Source organism: Alosa pseudoharengus, unplaced genomic scaffold (genome assembly GCF_046254945.1).
Source record: "Alosa pseudoharengus isolate Yale_2024_CS ecotype anadromous, Long Island Sound unplaced genomic scaffold, YU_APseudo_1.1 YU_APseudo_1.1_scf_11, whole genome shotgun sequence".
Classification (NCBI taxonomy): Eukaryota; Metazoa; Chordata; class Actinopteri; order Clupeiformes; family Clupeidae; genus Alosa; species Alosa pseudoharengus.
The window spans coordinates 14,791,907-14,800,782 of NW_027468576.1; the positions used below are offsets into that span (position 1 = coordinate 14,791,907).

General features: G+C 53.4%; 33 non-coding genes across 33 annotated transcripts; all 33 read right to left on the reverse strand.

Moving 5' to 3' along the window:
- Positions 1 to 37: 37 nt before the first annotated feature.
- On the reverse strand, positions 38 to 119 carry trnal-uag (transfer RNA leucine (anticodon UAG)). The gene has a single exon. It is a non-coding gene; the product is annotated as a tRNA-Leu (tRNA).
- Positions 120 to 256: 137 nt separating this feature from the next.
- Positions 257 to 338, reverse strand: trnal-aag (transfer RNA leucine (anticodon AAG)). Its single transcript has one exon. It is a non-coding gene; the product is annotated as a tRNA-Leu (tRNA).
- A 95-nt stretch (positions 339 to 433) lies between these two features.
- Positions 434 to 505, reverse strand: trnag-ucc (transfer RNA glycine (anticodon UCC)). The gene has a single exon. It is a non-coding gene; the product is annotated as a tRNA-Gly (tRNA).
- Positions 506 to 858: 353 nt separating this feature from the next.
- On the reverse strand, positions 859 to 940 carry trnal-uag (transfer RNA leucine (anticodon UAG)). The gene has a single exon. It is a non-coding gene; the product is annotated as a tRNA-Leu (tRNA).
- A 128-nt stretch (positions 941 to 1,068) lies between these two features.
- Positions 1,069 to 1,159, reverse strand: trnal-aag (transfer RNA leucine (anticodon AAG)). The gene has a single exon. It is a non-coding gene; the product is annotated as a tRNA-Leu (tRNA).
- A 95-nt stretch (positions 1,160 to 1,254) lies between these two features.
- Positions 1,255 to 1,326, reverse strand: trnag-ucc (transfer RNA glycine (anticodon UCC)). Its single transcript has one exon. It is a non-coding gene; the product is annotated as a tRNA-Gly (tRNA).
- A 353-nt stretch (positions 1,327 to 1,679) lies between these two features.
- Positions 1,680 to 1,761, reverse strand: trnal-uag (transfer RNA leucine (anticodon UAG)). The gene has a single exon. It is a non-coding gene; the product is annotated as a tRNA-Leu (tRNA).
- Positions 1,762 to 1,898: 137 nt separating this feature from the next.
- On the reverse strand, positions 1,899 to 1,980 carry trnal-aag (transfer RNA leucine (anticodon AAG)). The gene has a single exon. It is a non-coding gene; the product is annotated as a tRNA-Leu (tRNA).
- Positions 1,981 to 2,075: 95 nt separating this feature from the next.
- trnag-ucc (transfer RNA glycine (anticodon UCC)) lies at positions 2,076 to 2,147 on the reverse strand. Its single transcript has one exon. It is a non-coding gene; the product is annotated as a tRNA-Gly (tRNA).
- Positions 2,148 to 2,500: 353 nt separating this feature from the next.
- On the reverse strand, positions 2,501 to 2,582 carry trnal-uag (transfer RNA leucine (anticodon UAG)). The gene has a single exon. It is a non-coding gene; the product is annotated as a tRNA-Leu (tRNA).
- A 137-nt stretch (positions 2,583 to 2,719) lies between these two features.
- trnal-aag (transfer RNA leucine (anticodon AAG)) lies at positions 2,720 to 2,801 on the reverse strand. Its single transcript has one exon. It is a non-coding gene; the product is annotated as a tRNA-Leu (tRNA).
- A 95-nt stretch (positions 2,802 to 2,896) lies between these two features.
- On the reverse strand, positions 2,897 to 2,968 carry trnag-ucc (transfer RNA glycine (anticodon UCC)). The gene has a single exon. It is a non-coding gene; the product is annotated as a tRNA-Gly (tRNA).
- A 353-nt stretch (positions 2,969 to 3,321) lies between these two features.
- trnal-uag (transfer RNA leucine (anticodon UAG)) lies at positions 3,322 to 3,403 on the reverse strand. The gene has a single exon. It is a non-coding gene; the product is annotated as a tRNA-Leu (tRNA).
- A 137-nt stretch (positions 3,404 to 3,540) lies between these two features.
- trnal-aag (transfer RNA leucine (anticodon AAG)) lies at positions 3,541 to 3,622 on the reverse strand. Its single transcript has one exon. It is a non-coding gene; the product is annotated as a tRNA-Leu (tRNA).
- A 95-nt stretch (positions 3,623 to 3,717) lies between these two features.
- On the reverse strand, positions 3,718 to 3,789 carry trnag-ucc (transfer RNA glycine (anticodon UCC)). The gene has a single exon. It is a non-coding gene; the product is annotated as a tRNA-Gly (tRNA).
- Positions 3,790 to 4,142: 353 nt separating this feature from the next.
- Positions 4,143 to 4,224, reverse strand: trnal-uag (transfer RNA leucine (anticodon UAG)). Its single transcript has one exon. It is a non-coding gene; the product is annotated as a tRNA-Leu (tRNA).
- Positions 4,225 to 4,361: 137 nt separating this feature from the next.
- trnal-aag (transfer RNA leucine (anticodon AAG)) lies at positions 4,362 to 4,443 on the reverse strand. The gene has a single exon. It is a non-coding gene; the product is annotated as a tRNA-Leu (tRNA).
- Positions 4,444 to 4,538: 95 nt separating this feature from the next.
- trnag-ucc (transfer RNA glycine (anticodon UCC)) lies at positions 4,539 to 4,610 on the reverse strand. The gene has a single exon. It is a non-coding gene; the product is annotated as a tRNA-Gly (tRNA).
- A 353-nt stretch (positions 4,611 to 4,963) lies between these two features.
- On the reverse strand, positions 4,964 to 5,045 carry trnal-uag (transfer RNA leucine (anticodon UAG)). Its single transcript has one exon. It is a non-coding gene; the product is annotated as a tRNA-Leu (tRNA).
- Positions 5,046 to 5,182: 137 nt separating this feature from the next.
- Positions 5,183 to 5,264, reverse strand: trnal-aag (transfer RNA leucine (anticodon AAG)). Its single transcript has one exon. It is a non-coding gene; the product is annotated as a tRNA-Leu (tRNA).
- A 95-nt stretch (positions 5,265 to 5,359) lies between these two features.
- Positions 5,360 to 5,431, reverse strand: trnag-ucc (transfer RNA glycine (anticodon UCC)). The gene has a single exon. It is a non-coding gene; the product is annotated as a tRNA-Gly (tRNA).
- Positions 5,432 to 5,784: 353 nt separating this feature from the next.
- Positions 5,785 to 5,866, reverse strand: trnal-uag (transfer RNA leucine (anticodon UAG)). Its single transcript has one exon. It is a non-coding gene; the product is annotated as a tRNA-Leu (tRNA).
- A 128-nt stretch (positions 5,867 to 5,994) lies between these two features.
- Positions 5,995 to 6,085, reverse strand: trnal-aag (transfer RNA leucine (anticodon AAG)). Its single transcript has one exon. It is a non-coding gene; the product is annotated as a tRNA-Leu (tRNA).
- Positions 6,086 to 6,180: 95 nt separating this feature from the next.
- Positions 6,181 to 6,252, reverse strand: trnag-ucc (transfer RNA glycine (anticodon UCC)). The gene has a single exon. It is a non-coding gene; the product is annotated as a tRNA-Gly (tRNA).
- Positions 6,253 to 6,605: 353 nt separating this feature from the next.
- On the reverse strand, positions 6,606 to 6,687 carry trnal-uag (transfer RNA leucine (anticodon UAG)). The gene has a single exon. It is a non-coding gene; the product is annotated as a tRNA-Leu (tRNA).
- Positions 6,688 to 6,824: 137 nt separating this feature from the next.
- On the reverse strand, positions 6,825 to 6,906 carry trnal-aag (transfer RNA leucine (anticodon AAG)). Its single transcript has one exon. It is a non-coding gene; the product is annotated as a tRNA-Leu (tRNA).
- Positions 6,907 to 7,001: 95 nt separating this feature from the next.
- Positions 7,002 to 7,073, reverse strand: trnag-ucc (transfer RNA glycine (anticodon UCC)). The gene has a single exon. It is a non-coding gene; the product is annotated as a tRNA-Gly (tRNA).
- A 353-nt stretch (positions 7,074 to 7,426) lies between these two features.
- trnal-uag (transfer RNA leucine (anticodon UAG)) lies at positions 7,427 to 7,508 on the reverse strand. Its single transcript has one exon. It is a non-coding gene; the product is annotated as a tRNA-Leu (tRNA).
- A 137-nt stretch (positions 7,509 to 7,645) lies between these two features.
- Positions 7,646 to 7,727, reverse strand: trnal-aag (transfer RNA leucine (anticodon AAG)). The gene has a single exon. It is a non-coding gene; the product is annotated as a tRNA-Leu (tRNA).
- A 95-nt stretch (positions 7,728 to 7,822) lies between these two features.
- Positions 7,823 to 7,894, reverse strand: trnag-ucc (transfer RNA glycine (anticodon UCC)). The gene has a single exon. It is a non-coding gene; the product is annotated as a tRNA-Gly (tRNA).
- A 353-nt stretch (positions 7,895 to 8,247) lies between these two features.
- Positions 8,248 to 8,329, reverse strand: trnal-uag (transfer RNA leucine (anticodon UAG)). Its single transcript has one exon. It is a non-coding gene; the product is annotated as a tRNA-Leu (tRNA).
- A 137-nt stretch (positions 8,330 to 8,466) lies between these two features.
- On the reverse strand, positions 8,467 to 8,548 carry trnal-aag (transfer RNA leucine (anticodon AAG)). Its single transcript has one exon. It is a non-coding gene; the product is annotated as a tRNA-Leu (tRNA).
- A 95-nt stretch (positions 8,549 to 8,643) lies between these two features.
- trnag-ucc (transfer RNA glycine (anticodon UCC)) lies at positions 8,644 to 8,715 on the reverse strand. The gene has a single exon. It is a non-coding gene; the product is annotated as a tRNA-Gly (tRNA).
- Between the last annotated feature and the right edge of the window lie 161 nt (positions 8,716 to 8,876).

Below are 8,876 nucleotides of genomic sequence, written 5' to 3' on the forward strand. Positions count from 1 at the left end.
AAAAGGACAGGCTCGGTCTTCGCAAATCAGAAGATAATGGCAGTGGTGGGATTTGAACCCACGCCTCCAGAGAGACTGGAGCCTAAATCCAGCGCCTTAGACCGCTCGGCCACACTACCCCACAGGGCAAAACCCTCAGGAGGGAAGAATTCCTCACTTCTGTTAGCGAGATGGCTAGAGAAGACAGGCGACATGACTGTCATTCACCCATTGGTTTTGAGGGCAAAGCCATCTCTTCTTGCACTGCTGGTCATAATGGCAGCGGTGGGATTCGAACCCACGCCCCCGAAGAGACTGGAGCCTTAATCCAGCGCCTTAGACCGCTCGGCCACGCTACCCTGTGTTTTGACGGGAATGAGGAGGCGCAAATCTCGTAGTGAGACCGGAGGCCTTCGGGACTCAGTAGAGAGGACTTTAAGTAATGAGAGAGCACTGCGTTGGCCGGGAATCGAACCCGGGTCAACTGCTTGGAAGGCAGCTATGCTAACCACTATACCACCAACGCCACACTGATGGGGGAAAGCCTTTGCAACAAGGCTAAGCCAAAGTAGGCCTATCAGTCAGGCCCTTTGCAGTCCCGACATATTTTTTAGCCTTGTGAAGCAGGCAGTTCAACAGACTGGCATAGCCTTTGCTAGCTCGGCACAAGAGTAGCAACTTTCAAACCGCAAGGCGTCTCTGGAAGTGGAGGCAACAGCTGTATCAAAAAGCTTGCTCGAATTCGGTCACCTCCAGACACTGCAAGCAGGGCGTGGCTCAGAATCCCAAGACTTGCAGCAAACGCGGAGAGGGACGTCGACATTTGCTCACGAGGCCCTGATAAAAGGACAGGCTCGGTCTTAGCTAATCAGAAGATAATGGCAGTGGTGGGATTTGAACCCACGCCTCCAGAGAGACTGGAGCCTAAATCCAGCGCCTTAGACCGCTCGGCCACACTACCCCACAGGGCAAATTCCTCAGGAGGGAAGAATTCCTCACTTCTGTTAGCGAGATGGCTAGAGAAGACAGGCGACATGACTGTCATTCACCCATTGGTTTTGAGGGCAAAGCCATCTCTTCTTGCACTGCTGGTCATAATGTCTGCGGTGGGATTCGATCCCACGCCCCCGAAGAGACTGGAGCCTTAATCCAGCGCCTTAGACCGCTCGGCCACGCTACCCTGTGTTTAGACGGGAATGAGGAGGCGCAAATCTCGTAGTGAGACCGGAGGCCTTCGGGACTCAGTAAAGAGGACTTTAAGTAAAGAGAGAGCACTGCGTTGGCCGGGAATCGAACCCGGGTCAACTGCTTGGAAGGCAGCTATGCTAACCACTATACCACCAACGCCACACTGATGGGGAAAAGCCTTTGCAACAAGGCTAAGCCAAAGTAGGCCTATCAGTCAGGCCCTTTGCAGTCCCGACATATTTTTTAGCCTTGTGAAGCAGGCAGTTCAACAGACTGGCATAGCCTTTGCTAGCTCGGCACAAGAGTAGCAACTTTCAAACCGCAAGGCGTCTCTGGAAGTGGAGGCAACAGCTGTATCAAAAAGCTTGCTCCAATTCGGTCACCTCCAGACACTGCAAGCAGGGCGTGGCTCAGAATCCCAAGACTTGCAGCAAAAGCGGCGAGGGACGTCGACATTTGCTCACGAGGCCCTGATAAAAGGACAGGCTCGGTCTTCGCAAATCAGAAGATAATGGCAGTGGTGGGATTTGAACCCACGCCTCCAGAGAGACTGGAGCCTAAATCCAGCGCCTTAGACCGCTCGGCCACACTACCCCACAGGGCAAAACCCTCAGGAGGGAAGAATTCCTCACTTCTGTTAGCGAGATGGCTAGAGAAGACAGGCGACATGACTGTCATTCACCCATTGGTTTTGAGGGCAAAGCCATCTCTTCTTGCACTGCTGGTCATAATGGCAGCGGTGGGATTCGAACCCACGCCCCCGAAGAGACTGGAGCCTTAATCCAGCGCCTTAGACCGCTCGGCCACGCTACCCTGTGTTTTGACGGGAATGAGGAGGCGCAAATCTCGTAGTGAGACCGGAGGCCTTCGGGACTCAGTAGAGAGGACTTTAAGTAATGAGAGAGCACTGCGTTGGCCGGGAATCGAACCCGGGTCAACTGCTTGGAAGGCAGCTATGCTAACCACTATACCACCAACGCCACACTGATGGGGGAAAGCCTTTGCAACAAGGCTAAGCCAAAGTAGGCCTATCAGTCAGGCCCTTTGCAGTCCCGACATATTTTTTAGCCTTGTGAAGCAGGCAGTTCAACAGACTGGCATAGCCTTTGCTAGCTCGGCACAAGAGTAGCAACTTTCAAATCGCAAGGCGTCTCTGGAAGTGGAGGCAACAGCTGTATCAAAAAGCTTGCTCGAATTCGGTCACCTCCAGACACTGCAAGCAGGGCGTGGCTCAGAATCCCAAGACTTGCAGCAAACGCGGAGAGGGACGTCGACATTTGCTCACGAGGCCCTGATAAAAGGACAGGCTCGGTCTTCGCAAATCAGAAGATAATGGCAGTGGTGGGATTTGAACCCACGCCTCCAGAGAGACTGGAGCCTAAATCCAGCGCCTTAGACCGCTCGGCCACACTACCCCACAGGGCAAAACCCTCAGGAGGGAAGAATTCCTCACTTCTGTTAGCGAGATGGCTAGAGAAGACAGGCGACATGACTGTCATTCACCCATTGGTTTTGAGGGCAAAGCCATCTCTTCTTGCACTGCTGGTCATAATGTCAGCGGTGGGATTCGAACCCACGCCCCCGAAGAGACTGGAGCCTTAATCCAGCGCCTTAGACCGCTCGGCCACGCTACCTTGTGTCTTGACGGGAATGAGGAGGCGCAAATCTCGTAGTGAGACCGGAGGCCTTCGGGACTCAGTAAAGAGGACTTTAAGTAAAGAGAGAGCACTGCGTTGGCCGGGAATCGAACCCGGGTCAACTGCTTGGAAGGCAGCTATGCTAACCACTATACCACCAACGCCACACTGATGGGGAAAAGCCTTTGCAACAAGGCTAAGCCAAAGTAGGCCTATCAGTCAGGCCCTTTGCAGTCCCGACATATTTTTTAGCCTTGTGAAGCAGGCAGTTCAACAGACTGGCATAGCCTTTGCTAGCTCGGCACAAGAGTAGCAACTTTCAAACCGCAAGGCGTCTCTGGAAGTGGAGGCAACAGCTGTATCAAAAAGCTTGCTCCAATTCGGTCACCTCCAGACACTGCAAGCAGGGCGTGGCTCAGAATCCCAATACTTGCAGCAAACGCGGCGAGGGACGTCGACATTTGCTCACGAGGCCCTGATAAAAGGACAGGCTCGGTCTTAGCTAATCAGAAGATAATGGCAGTGGTGGGATTTGAACCCACGCCTCCAGAGAGACTGGAGCCTAAATCCAGCGCCTTAGACCGCTCGGCCACACTACCCCACAGGGCAAAACCCTCAGGAGGGAAGAATTCCTCACTTCTGTTAGCGAGATGGCTAGAGAAGACAGGCGACATGACTGTCATTCACCAATTGGTTTTGAGGGCAAAGCCATCTCTTCTTGCACTGCTGGTCATAATGGCAGCGGTGGGATTCGAACCCACGCCCCCGAAGAGACTGGAGCCTTAATCCAGCGCCTTAGACCGCTCGGCCACGCTACCCTGTAGTTTGACGGGAATGAGGAGGCGCAAATCTCGTAGTGAGACCGGAGGCCTTCGGGACTCAGTAAAGAGGACTTTAAGTAAAGAGAGAGCACTGCGTTGGCCGGGAATCGAACCCGGGTCAACTGCTTGGAAGGCAGCTATGCTAACCACTATACCACCAACGCCACACTGATGGGGAAAAGCCTTTGCAACAAGGCTAAGCCAAAGTAGGCCTATCAGTCAGGCCCTTTGCAGTCCCGACATATTTTTTAGCCTTGTGAAGCAGGCAGTTCAACAGACTGGCATAGCCTTTGCTAGCTCGGCACAAGAGTAGCAACTTTCAAACCGCAAGGCGTCTCTGGAAGTGGAGGCAACAGCTGTATCAAAAAGCTTGCTCCAATTCGGTCACCTCCAGACACTGCAAGCAGGGCGTGGCTCAGAATCCCAATACTTGCAGCAAACGCGGCGAGGGACGTCGACATTTGCTCACGAGGCCCTGATAAAAGGACAGGCTCGGTCTTAGCTAATCAGAAGATAATGGCAGTGGTGGGATTTGAACCCACGCCTCCAGAGAGACTGGAGCCTAAATCCAGCGCCTTAGACCGCTCGGCCACACTACCCCACAGGGCAAAACCCTCAGGAGGGAAGAATTCCTCACTTCTGTTAGCGAGATGGCTAGAGAAGACAGGCGACATGACTGTCATTCACCAATTGGTTTTGAGGGCAAAGCCATCTCTTCTTGCACTGCTGGTCATAATGGCAGCGGTGGGATTCGAACCCACGCCCCCGAAGAGACTGGAGCCTTAATCCAGCGCCTTAGACCGCTCGGCCACGCTACCCTGTGTTTAGACGGGAATGAGGAGGCGCAAATCTCGTAGTGAGACCGGAGGCCTTCGGGACTCAGTAAAGAGGACTTTAAGTAAAGAGAGAGCACTGCGTTGGCCGGGAATCGAACCCGGGTCAACTGCTTGGAAGGCAGCTATGCTAACCACTATACCACCAACGCCACACTGATGGGGAAAAGCCTTTGCAACAAGGCTAAGCCAAAGTAGGCCTATCAGTCAGGCCCTTTGCAGTCCCGACATATTTTTTAGCCTTGTGAAGCAGGCAGTTCAACAGACTGGCATAGCCTTTGCTAGCTCGGCACAAGAGTAGCAACTTTCAAACCGCAAGGCGTCTCTGGAAGTGGAGGCAACAGCTGTATCAAAAAGCTTGCTCCAATTCGGTCACCTCCAGACACTGCAAGCAGGGCGTGGCTCAGAATCCCAAGACTTGCAGCAAAAGCGGCGAGGGACGTCGACATTTGCTCACGAGGCCCTGATAAAAGGACAGGCTCGGTCTTCGCAAATCAGAAGATAATGGCAGTGGTGGGATTTGAACCCACGCCTCCAGAGAGACTGGAGCCTAAATCCAGCGCCTTAGACCGCTCGGCCACACTACCCCACAGGGCAAAACCCTCAGGAGGGAAGAATTCCTCACTTCTGTTAGCGAGATGGCTAGAGAAGACAGGCGACATGACTGTCATTCACCCATTGGTTTTGAGGGCAAAGCCATCTCTTCTTGCACTGCTGGTCATAATGGCAGCGGTGGGATTCGAACCCACGCCCCCGAAGAGACTGGAGCCTTAATCCAGCGCCTTAGACCGCTCGGCCACGCTACCCTGTGTTTTGACGGGAATGAGGAGGCGCAAATCTCGTAGTGAGACCGGAGGCCTTCGGGACTCAGTAGAGAGGACTTTAAGTAATGAGAGAGCACTGCGTTGGCCGGGAATCGAACCCGGGTCAACTGCTTGGAAGGCAGCTATGCTAACCACTATACCACCAACGCCACACTGATGGGGGAAAGCCTTTGCAACAAGGCTAAGCCAAAGTAGGCCTATCAGTCAGGCCCTTTGCAGTCCCGACATATTTTTTAGCCTTGTGAAGCAGGCAGTTCAACAGACTGGCATAGCCTTTGCTAGCTCGGCACAAGAGTAGCAACTTTCAAACCGCAAGGCGTCTCTGGAAGTGGAGGCAACAGCTGTATCAAAAAGCTTGCTCGAATTCGGTCACCTCCAGACACTGCAAGCAGGGCGTGGCTCAGAATCCCAAGACTTGCAGCAAACGCGGAGAGGGACGTCGACATTTGCTCACGAGGCCCTGATAAAAGGACAGGCTCGGTCTTAGCTAATCAGAAGATAATGGCAGTGGTGGGATTTGAACCCACGCCTCCAGAGAGACTGGAGCCTAAATCCAGCGCCTTAGACCGCTCGGCCACACTACCCCACAGGGCAAATTCCTCAGGAGGGAAGAATTCCTCACTTCTGTTAGCGAGATGGCTAGAGAAGACAGGCGACATGACTGTCATTCACCCATTGGTTTTGAGGGCAAAGCCATCTCTTCTAGCACTGCTGGTCATAATGTCTGCGGTGGGATTCGATCCCACGCCCCCGAAGAGACTGGAGCCTTAATCCAGCGCCTTAGACCGCTCGGCCACGCTACCCTGTGTTTAGACGGGAATGAGGAGGCGCAAATCTCGTAGTGAGACCGGAGGCCTTCGGGACTCAGTAAAGAGGACTTTAAGTAAAGAGAGAGCACTGCGTTGGCCGGGAATCGAACCCGGGTCAACTGCTTGGAAGGCAGCTATGCTAACCACTATACCACCAACGCCACACTGATGGGGAAAAGCCTTTGCAACAAGGCTAAGCCAAAGTAGGCCTATCAGTCAGGCCCTTTGCAGTCCCGACATATTTTTTAGCCTTGTGAAGCAGGCAGTTCAACAGACTGGCATAGCCTTTGCTAGCTCGGCACAAGAGTAGCAACTTTCAAACCGCAAGGCGTCTCTGGAAGTGGAGGCAACAGCTGTATCAAAAAGCTTGCTCCAATTCGGTCACCTCCAGACACTGCAAGCAGGGCGTGGCTCAGAATCCCAAGACTTGCAGCAAAAGCGGCGAGGGACGTCGACATTTGCTCACGAGGCCCTGATAAAAGGACAGGCTCGGTCTTCGCAAATCAGAAGATAATGGCAGTGGTGGGATTTGAACCCACGCCTCCAGAGAGACTGGAGCCTAAATCCAGCGCCTTAGACCGCTCGGCCACACTACCCCACAGGGCAAAACCCTCAGGAGGGAAGAATTCCTCACTTCTGTTAGCGAGATGGCTAGAGAAGACAGGCGACATGACTGTCATTCACCCATTGGTTTTGAGGGCAAAGCCATCTCTTCTTGCACTGCTGGTCATAATGGCAGCGGTGGGATTCGAACCCACGCCCCCGAAGAGACTGGAGCCTTAATCCAGCGCCTTAGACCGCTCGGCCACGCTACCCTGTGTTTTGACGGGAATGAGGAGGCGCAAATCTCGTAGTGAGACCGGAGGCCTTCGGGACTCAGTAGAGAGGACTTTAAGTAATGAGAGAGCACTGCGTTGGCCGGGAATCGAACCCGGGTCAACTGCTTGGAAGGCAGCTATGCTAACCACTATACCACCAACGCCACACTGATGGGGGAAAGCCTTTGCAACAAGGCTAAGCCAAAGTAGGCCTATCAGTCAGGCCCTTTGCAGTCCCGACATATTTTTTAGCCTTGTGAAGCAGGCAGTTCAACAGACTGGCATAGCCTTTGCTAGCTCGGCACAAGAGTAGCAACTTTCAAATCGCAAGGCGTCTCTGGAAGTGGAGGCAACAGCTGTATCAAAAAGCTTGCTCGAATTCGGTCACCTCCAGACACTGCAAGCAGGGCGTGGCTCAGAATCCCAAGACTTGCAGCAAACGCGGAGAGGGACGTCGACATTTGCTCACGAGGCCCTGATAAAAGGACAGGCTCGGTCTTCGCAAATCAGAAGATAATGGCAGTGGTGGGATTTGAACCCACGCCTCCAGAGAGACTGGAGCCTAAATCCAGCGCCTTAGACCGCTCGGCCACACTACCCCACAGGGCAAAACCCTCAGGAGGGAAGAATTCCTCACTTCTGTTAGCGAGATGGCTAGAGAAGACAGGCGACATGACTGTCATTCACCCATTGGTTTTGAGGGCAAAGCCATCTCTTCTTGCACTGCTGGTCATAATGTCAGCGGTGGGATTCGAACCCACGCCCCCGAAGAGACTGGAGCCTTAATCCAGCGCCTTAGACCGCTCGGCCACGCTACCTTGTGTCTTGACGGGAATGAGGAGGCGCAAATCTCGTAGTGAGACCGGAGGCCTTCGGGACTCAGTAAAGAGGACTTTAAGTAAAGAGAGAGCACTGCGTTGGCCGGGAATCGAACCCGGGTCAACTGCTTGGAAGGCAGCTATGCTAACCACTATACCACCAACGCCACACTGATGGGGAAAAGCCTTTGCAACAAGGCTAAGCCAAAGTAGGCCTATCAGTCAGGCCCTTTGCAGTCCCGACATATTTTTTAGCCTTGTGAAGCAGGCAGTTCAACAGACTGGCATAGCCTTTGCTAGCTCGGCACAAGAGTAGCAACTTTCAAACCGCAAGGCGTCTCTGGAAGTGGAGGCAACAGCTGTATCAAAAAGCTTGCTCCAATTCGGTCACCTCCAGACACTGCAAGCAGGGCGTGGCTCAGAATCCCAATACTTGCAGCAAACGCGGCGAGGGACGTCGACATTTGCTCACGAGGCCCTGATAAAAGGACAGGCTCGGTCTTAGCTAATCAGAAGATAATGGCAGTGGTGGGATTTGAACCCACACCTCCAGAGAGACTGGAGCCTAAATCCAGCGCCTTAGACCGCTCGGCCACACTACCCCACAGGGCAAAACCCTCAGGAGGGAAGAATTCCTCACTTCTGTTAGCGAGATGGCTAGAGAAGACAGGCGACATGACTGTCATTCACCAATTGGTTTTGAGGGCAAAGCCATCTCTTCTTGCACTGCTGGTCATAATGGCAGCGGTGGGATTCGAACCCACGCCCCCGAAGAGACTGGAGCCTTAATCCAGCGCCTTAGACCGCTCGGCCACGCTACCCTGTAGTTTGACGGGAATGAGGAGGCGCAAATCTCGTAGTGAGACCGGAGGCCTTCGGGACTCAGTAAAGAGGACTTTAAGTAAAGAGAGAGCACTGCGTTGGCCGGGAATCGAACCCGGGTCAACTGCTTGGAAGGCAGCTATGCTAACCACTATACCACCAACGCCACACTGATGGGGAAAAGCCTTTGCAACAAGGCTAAGCCAAAGTAGGCCTATCAGTCAGGCCCTTTGCAGTCCCGACATATTTTTTAGCCTTGTGAAGCAGGCAGTTCAACAGACTGGCATAGCCTTTGCTAGCTCGGCACAAGAGTAGCAACTTTCAAAC